Source organism: Lynx canadensis, chromosome F1 (genome assembly GCF_007474595.2).
Source record: "Lynx canadensis isolate LIC74 chromosome F1, mLynCan4.pri.v2, whole genome shotgun sequence".
Classification (NCBI taxonomy): Eukaryota; Metazoa; Chordata; class Mammalia; order Carnivora; family Felidae; genus Lynx; species Lynx canadensis.
In genome coordinates this window covers 32,587,761-32,595,736 of record NC_044319.2, presented here as the reverse complement: position 1 = coordinate 32,595,736, position 7,976 = coordinate 32,587,761, and positions in this window count along the sequence as shown.

The window sequence follows — 7,976 nt, the reverse complement described above, 5'->3', positions numbered from 1 at the left end:
GTCTAAAAATCTTTGAGCACAACTGAGGCGCTGAGGAGGATATTTGAAGCTAATCTTCAGTTTCTTGAAACCTCAGCTGCACACACACCTAGACTCGTAAAGATTTTAGGAAGGGAGAGTAGCAAAATGTCCTGGTTTATCTGGAATAGGCCTAATTTATGCCTGTGGGCCCAACATAATTACCAATAACATTCCTATCTGCCTCCAAAGTGTCCCCATTTAGATGATAAATTATATGGTCATCTTATTCTTGGGGACACCTGACGTGACTGGTCTCTGGCCTCTGGGAAGTGCTGACAGCAATGTCACTGCAGTTTGAATCTCTCCGGGAAAACTTGGCAGTCAGTGGACTCATCTTTATTTTACTGTCAGATGTTGGACATCCAGGCCCTGCCTCACTACATCCAACCAACCAAACTGAGACCTCTGGGGCTGTGGGCTTCTAAGTCCTGCTCCCTGTGAACTAAGAACGTGTAACAGACTCTCACACAGGCTATTGTCCTATTGTTCTTGCCAAGCATGTCCCTCCTGCTGCTCAGAACTACCCTCCTCCAGGAACCATCCCTAAACTCATCGCACTGTAAATAAAGTCCTTTAATACACCTTGTCCTCACTTTGCATGAAATTAGCTGAAGCCTGCTTTCATGCTAATTTTGTATGAGTTTGATAGCCATTTCATTTACCAAGGCTCTGCCCCTGACCACCGACATGGACTCCCACGTCCCCATCAGACTAGAGACCCCGGGGTCAGGGCTATCTACTGGGGGTTCCTAAGAGCAGAGATTGAGTCTCCCGCATCACTCCTGCATCACACCGGGCTCCTTAAGGGCAGGGAACCACCTCCCCTAGCAGGGCCTCCCGAGATCAGGAATCCTGAAATCTGGAAGACAAAGACTGAATCTCCTCCTTGTTCCCCCCTTTGCCTTCTATGCCTGAAGTCAGCTCCCAAGGTTCAAGGGAAGGTATAGGTAGGAGTCTTTTTCTCCTGATTCCTCACCCACTTGGGCTGGTGGAGGGGTAAGGTTTGTCCCTGCAAGTCCCCCCCCCCAGTCCCCCCTACTTAAAGCAGTTTTGATTTTTCCAGTCTGCCTGGGCCTCCAGGCTGCAGAGCACACTCCGTGCTTAATGAAGCGCATTCTCCATCTGTGGTCTGGCCCTCCTGGCGGCTCCAGCTGCCTGGGGCCTGGCTTTGGGGAAAGCAGTCAAGAAGTTCCCTCATCCCTGGCCCCCCCCCCCGCCCCCCACGTACACACCAGGGGATCCACTCCCCCACAGCCTGCCCTACCCCACCCATTTTAGGCTAATGAGATCCAGACCTCACACCAGAGCTGCTCTGACTGGGTTGACCTATTTAATTAAAACAGCAGCTTCCAAAAATGGAGGTTCAGCTCCAAAAGCTCTGCCCCTGGCCACAAAGACAGACTCTGGCTGTCTCTGGCCAGCTCGGGCTTTGGCATGCCTTCTCAGTCCCTGACTTTCTTCTCTCCCTCCCACCTTCCCTCTCTTCCCTTTTCCAACATCTGTGTCCAGAAAGGAAGAAAAACCCTGTTTGGACTGGCCTCCTTCCATCTGTCATTTTTTCCCCCCTTTCAAACGTCTTGTCTAAAGCAGAGTCAGTTACATAAACATTCCACCTCTTTCCATAAATTGGCCGCAGTTTCTGAACAATAGGGTTACTGTGAAGGGAAGAGAGAACCCAAGGCCACACCCCACAAGTGCTGGTCCCCCCCCCCCCCACAGACTCCCCCTCTCCCCCCAAATAGAACCAGAGACTTATTCTTTGAAAGAACCAAAGAGGAAATCCAGAATCTTCAGGCGAGAACTTTTCTGTTGTGCTTGGAACAGTTTCTTCACCAACTCCCCTCCTGGTCTGCCCCTCCTGCTGCCGTTCCTCTCCTCAGCTTCAAGCCCTTTGAGCTAATGCCCAATTTCTGTTTTTCCCTTCACTGCTTGACAGTGTATGTCAGTGTGCGTCCCTGTCCCTAGGGCAGAGCGTGTGGACGATGAGGTCGGTGGTGGTGGTGGGTGTGTGTGTGTGTGTGTGTGTGTGTGTGTGTGTCTTCTGGCATGATTTTTGGAGGCACGCCCTGAAGATTTTGTTGCCTTTTTCTTTAAATAGAAACAGTTGGACCTTGCTAATTCAGATCAGTTGGAGAAAAGTCCAGAAGGGAAGGGAAAAAAGTCTGACTTAACAGAGTATGCTTAAACGTAGGCCTTCTTATTTCTCCCGAGTTCATCCAGTCGCTGGAACTGGACTAACCACATTTGCAGATACGGTCCTGCCAGGCCTGCTTCGCGTGTAGATGAAAATCGTTCTCCGCATCATCTTGAACACCTAATTAAATGTGAGGGCTACTCAGGGTGTGAAAACACATTTTTCCTTAATAGGTCAGATGTCTTCAACATTAGTAACTCTTCTCATTGGCTTAGTGAACTGGCTTCTTAGCCAGACTGTGTGCTCTTTAAGGACACATTCCATCTCTCTTTTTTTTTTTTAAGTTTATTTATTTATTTTGAGAGAGACAGAGGGCACAAGCAGGGGAGGGCAGAGAAGTGGGGGTTGGGGGAGACAGAGGATCTGAAACAGGCTCTGTGCTGATAGCAGAGAGCCTGATGCAGGGCTCAAACTCATGAACTGTGAGATCATGACCTGAGCCAAAGTCAGAGGCCTGACTGACTGAGCCACCCAGGCATCCCAAGGACACATTCCATCTCTTAATCAATTTGCTATCCAGCGCCTATTGTAACTCCTACCACATAGTAGGTGTGCACAATCGATGTTGAGTAGGGGATGGATGGATGGATGGATGGAAGGAAGGATGGGTAGATAGATGAAATGAGTGAAGCAGGAGTAGATGGGGAAAGAGCGTTGGTACGGGGTGGTTAAAGCAAACTTCTATTGGCCTTACCCCGATGAGTGGGAGGAGTGGCAGAGACATGCATCAGAGCAAGAGCAGGGCACTGAAAACACGGTCATTAGCCCCCACAGAAAGTGATAGGAGATGGTGAAGGCAGAGATGGTGGGGATGTGGCTGGGGCAGTGAATGAGTATTGAGAGCTCATGCAAAGCAGGGGTTAGGAAGGCTAGGATTGAACAGAGCTGGCAGAGAGGTGTAATTGTGTGAATGGGTTTGTGAGAAGGTCTGGGGTTAGAGGCAGATGTGGGCATGACAAGGTATAAAGAGATTAATCTCTCATGGGTAACAAAGATCACTGGGGTGCTGTATCCATGCTTTTGGCTGCAAATAACAGAAAGTTTAGTTCCGTTGGTTTATACCAGTGGCTCTCAAGCGAGGATGACTTTATCCTCTAGAGGACATTTGGCAATAAAGGGAGACCATTTTAGTTGTCAAAACTTGGCTTTGGGATGCTGCTCAAATCCAGAGGGCAGAGGCCAGGGGTGCTGCTTATATCCTACAGAGCCCAGAACAGCCCCCACAATGAAGAATTATGCTTCCCCAAATGTCAGCAGCGGTGTTGTTGAGAAGCCCTGGCTTAAACCAATTGGAAACAGTTTTGTCGCATATCACAGTTTCAAGGTGGTGATTTTGTCCACTCATTGAAAAGGTGGGTTCTCTCCATCGGTAGGCTTTACCTCTGCCATTTACAGGGCCTGTATTCTCTCAGGGCCACAAGACACTACCGTGGCTCCAAATGTCACATCTTCATTCAAGAGCATCTTCCTGTCCCTGGTTAAAGCTCAACTTCCCTTGTCGTCTCCCTAGCCTTGTGTTTCATGCCTTTTACTAAATCAGTCCTGGGCAAGAGGATTGCCCTGATTGGTTTAAACTAATTGAAATCGTTCACCTCCACCCCTGGAACTGGTGCTGGGGTCTGAAACCTGAAGAAAAATGATATTTTGTTAGAAAGAAAAAGTGTCTTATGGAGAGGGGAAAGGGGCTGCATAGTTCACGTCAAAATCTCCCCCAACTTACTAGGTTCATAAAACTGAGCAATGAGCTGCTGGCCCTCAAAGCTGGAGCTTGCTGCTCAGTCACTCACTTTGCATCCTCCCCCACCTCAACCAAATCATTTCTTCCAGAAAAAAATAGATACTTACAGAATGCCTTCTGACCATGCTAGTGACAAAACAAACACGAGTGCTACTGGCTTGGAGCTTGTGGTCTTGTAGGGGACATATTAATCAAATAATCTCACACATGATATGTAATTATAGACAGAAATATGCTGTGATTAAAAAGTAGCCAGAAGGGCGCCTGGGTGGCTCGGCCAGTTGAGCATCTGACTCTTGATTTCAGCTCAGGTCATGATCCCAGAGTCATGGCATCCATGTCAAGCACGAAGCCTGCTTAAAATTCCCTCTCTTTCTCTGTCTCTCTGTCTCTCTGTCTCTCTGTCTCTCTCTCTCTCTCTCTGTCTCTCTCTCTCTCTCTCTCTCTCTCACACACACACACACACACACACACATACACACGAAGAAAAAAAGTAGCTGGAGGTATGACAGCATATAACAGGAGACCTTACATGGGGAGTGAAAGAGAATCAGGAGAGGTGTTCTTGGTTGGGCTAAGATCTGAAGAATGGAAAAAATTAACTACATGAAAGATGGAGGCAGAGGAGATTTTCTGGGAGGGTGACCACATCTGCACATCCCTCTGTTGAGAAGAGCACAGCTCAATCCAGGAAATATCCTAGAGCCAAGCACAGGTCTAGGGGAAGCTGGCACAAATATTGAGAGGTTAGGCAAAGGCTAGATCTCCCAGGGTCCTGCAGTGCATGCTAAAGATTTTGCTCTTGACCTTCACAGCAAGGAAAAGGCATTCAAATGCTCGACAAAAGGATCACATTGGTTGTAGCATGAAGAACAAATTGGAGAGAATCAAGTGGGATTTGAGAAGACAGGGAACCACTGCAGGGATGAAGGCAGGTGAGAAGTGATGGTGGTTTGGACCAGGATGGTAGTGACAATGAGGACAGGTTGTTAGATCAAAGAGACATTTAAGAGATAAAACTGACAGAATTTATAGAAGGATTTGTTGTGGATCAGGGGAGACAAGAAAGCGTTAAGGATGGGTTGTACAATTCTGGACTGTGAAAATGGTTAGGAAGGTAGAGCCATTTACTGAGAAAGAAAACACTGGAAAAGGAGCAGACTTGTGGAGAAATTAGGGTTTAGTTTTGGACATGGTGAGATTGTAGTTCCATTAAGACATCCAAGTGGTGATGATGAGTAGGCATTTAGATACATGGATCTAGTGATCAAAGGAGAAGACTGGGGTGGAAATATAAATGTGGGAGATACCAGCATACATGGTGTAGTGTTATCTATTGCTGAGTAACAATGACCTCAACACTTAGAGGCTTAAAACAGCAATGATCATTTATTATCATTTATTTATCTCTTATGGTTTTGGTGTATTGGGACTTTGGACAGGGTACAGAGAAGATGACTTAACTCTGCTCTACAATGTCTGACATCTCAGCTGGAAGACTCAATGGCTGGGAGCTGGAATTATCTGATGTTGATATTGGCTGTTGGTTGAGACCTTAGTTTAGCTGCTTAGCTGTTGGCTACAACACCCACATGTGGCCTCTCCATGGGGCCTGGGCTTTCTCACAACAGGATGGATTGGTTCCAAAAGTGAAACTCTTAAGAGAGAGAGCCAAATGGAAACTGTATTTTTTATATGACCTAACCTCAGAGGTCATATAGCGTCACTTCCACCATACTTCATTGGTCAAGGAAGTCATAAGCTGCCACTCAGATTCAAGGGGCGGGAACTCAGATCCCACTTTTTGGTGGCAGAGTGTCAGTTACATTGCAGAGGGGGTATGTGGGATGAGATAGATACATAGATGTACTTATCCTTATACTTATCCTTATCTTTATACTCTGCCACAGATGGTAATTGGGAGGTAATGGATAAGACCTCCCAAGGAAAGAGAATATAGAGAAAAGAGCCTACAATGGAAACTTGGAGTGATCTCACATGGCAGGATGAAAATGAATCTACAAAGGAGACAGATAGGAGCAGGGAAGGAGGTAGGGGGAAAATTGGAGAGTATGACCTTACAGAAACCTTTGGAAGAAAGTTCATTCATTCATTCATCACTTTCTACACCAGCTGCTCTAGGTGTTGGAAATATAGGAGTGAATGCAGAATTTCCTGGTTTTGTGATGGTTACTTTCCAAGAGAGAAGTATCCAGCTACTTGAGAACTGCAAAGATGTGCTTTGGAGATAGTCACAGGAAGGTCACTGGTGACCTTTGTAAGAATGACTTTATTTAGAGTGATGGGGTGGAATGCAGATTGGAGTGGATTGAGGAATGAGTGTAGTAAATGGGTTGGGAAGGCAAAGATATCTCTGGTTTCCTGAAGGTAAAGATGTCTGCCACAGAACGCCACTCTGGGCATTCCATCTTCTGTGTACCATGACCTGTTGTCAGGGTGCACATCTGCATTGGTTCTTCATGCCCAGGGGCTCAGAAGTTGGAAGAGGCTGAAGCCCCATTGTAATTGGTAAGGAACCTGGATGAATTTTCCCTTGGCTCCATTCAGTGTTATCTGAGAGCGAACTAAGAGAATGTGCTGCCTTGTATAGACCCAGCCTCCAAACCCAGCCATACTGGCCTATCACAGGCTATGCCTGTTCCTACCTTCCTGATGACTGGACTTCCGTCCTTCCTTCCCTCCTTGTTTCTATTCCCTTCACCTCTTGAAGCCCACTTCAAGACTCCTTCTCCATGAAGAAGTACACGCTCCAGTCCTCATGGATCCCCTCCCCCACCGAAATCCTGCCCCAAGCTTGGCCCTGCACCTGGCATGGATCTGACCCATTATGGGCCCATAATCTATGTGTCCTATTTAGTCTCTTCCTATCACACGTAACCTTCCTAAAGAGGACCAGGAATGGGGCGCCTGGGTGGCGCAGTCGGTTAAGCGTCCGACTTCAGCCAGGTCACGATCTCGCGGTCCGGGAGTTCGAGCCCCGCGTCAGGCTCTGGGCTGATGGCTCAGAGCCTGGAGCCTGTTTCCGATTCTGTGTCTCCCTCTCTCTCTGCCCCTCGCCTGTTCATGCTCTGTCTCTCTCTGTCCCAAAAATAAATAAACGTTGAAAAAAAAATTAAAAAAAAAAAAAAAGAGGACCAGGATTGAGATGTTTCCTATGTCTTCACAGTGACTGAGCAGAGCTCAGCATTGGGCTAAACTAATAGCAAGGGACTGATATTTGTCACATCTACCAAATGAATCAATGCAAAGCCTGCCCGTGGCCTCCCACACTTGCCCCAGACTACATGCCCCTCATGTCCAGTAGCTGGATCCGGGAAAGGAATGGGTCTGACTTTTCAAGAGCCTGCTTGTGAATCTCTTGGGAAATAAACAGCGGGAGAGAACCTCTCTATACTCAGGAAGCTTCAATATGGGGAAGGAGGAAAAGGGACCTGGTCCCTCATTCCCAGAAGAGTGCCCAAACCAGGTAGCAGAACACATCAATTCACAGCAACAGCTGAACAAGTCCATTTAGTTACAGTACCTAGATACAGAATAAAGGACTGACTAAGGCAGGATGGTCCTCTCTTCTCTGGCAATATTTTTTCTAAGTGAAATGCCTTAAATTTGCTGTGGGAGAAATACAAACACCACTGGTTAGCTGTATCACCTTGTGCAAACTGCATAACCCATCTGATGCTCAGTTTTCTCATTTTTACCAGGGCAATAATAATCCCACTACATGGGATCATTAGAAGAAGTGAATGAGACAATGTACTGTTGGTTTGTATTATTTGCAGACTCTATAAGTTACAAATCCACCAACTCACTAAAATTTATTTGTAAACCCCAAATCAATCTTCGCAGGACTCTCAGGATCATTCTGGAACACATACAAAGAGGTGGAAAATTTGAGTCAGCTGACACACATTTCCAGCTGAAGTCGAACAAGGCACAACACCTTCTCATTTCAGCTCTCATACTGTAAACCAGTGTCCTTTTTGTGACCAACTTATTGCCATA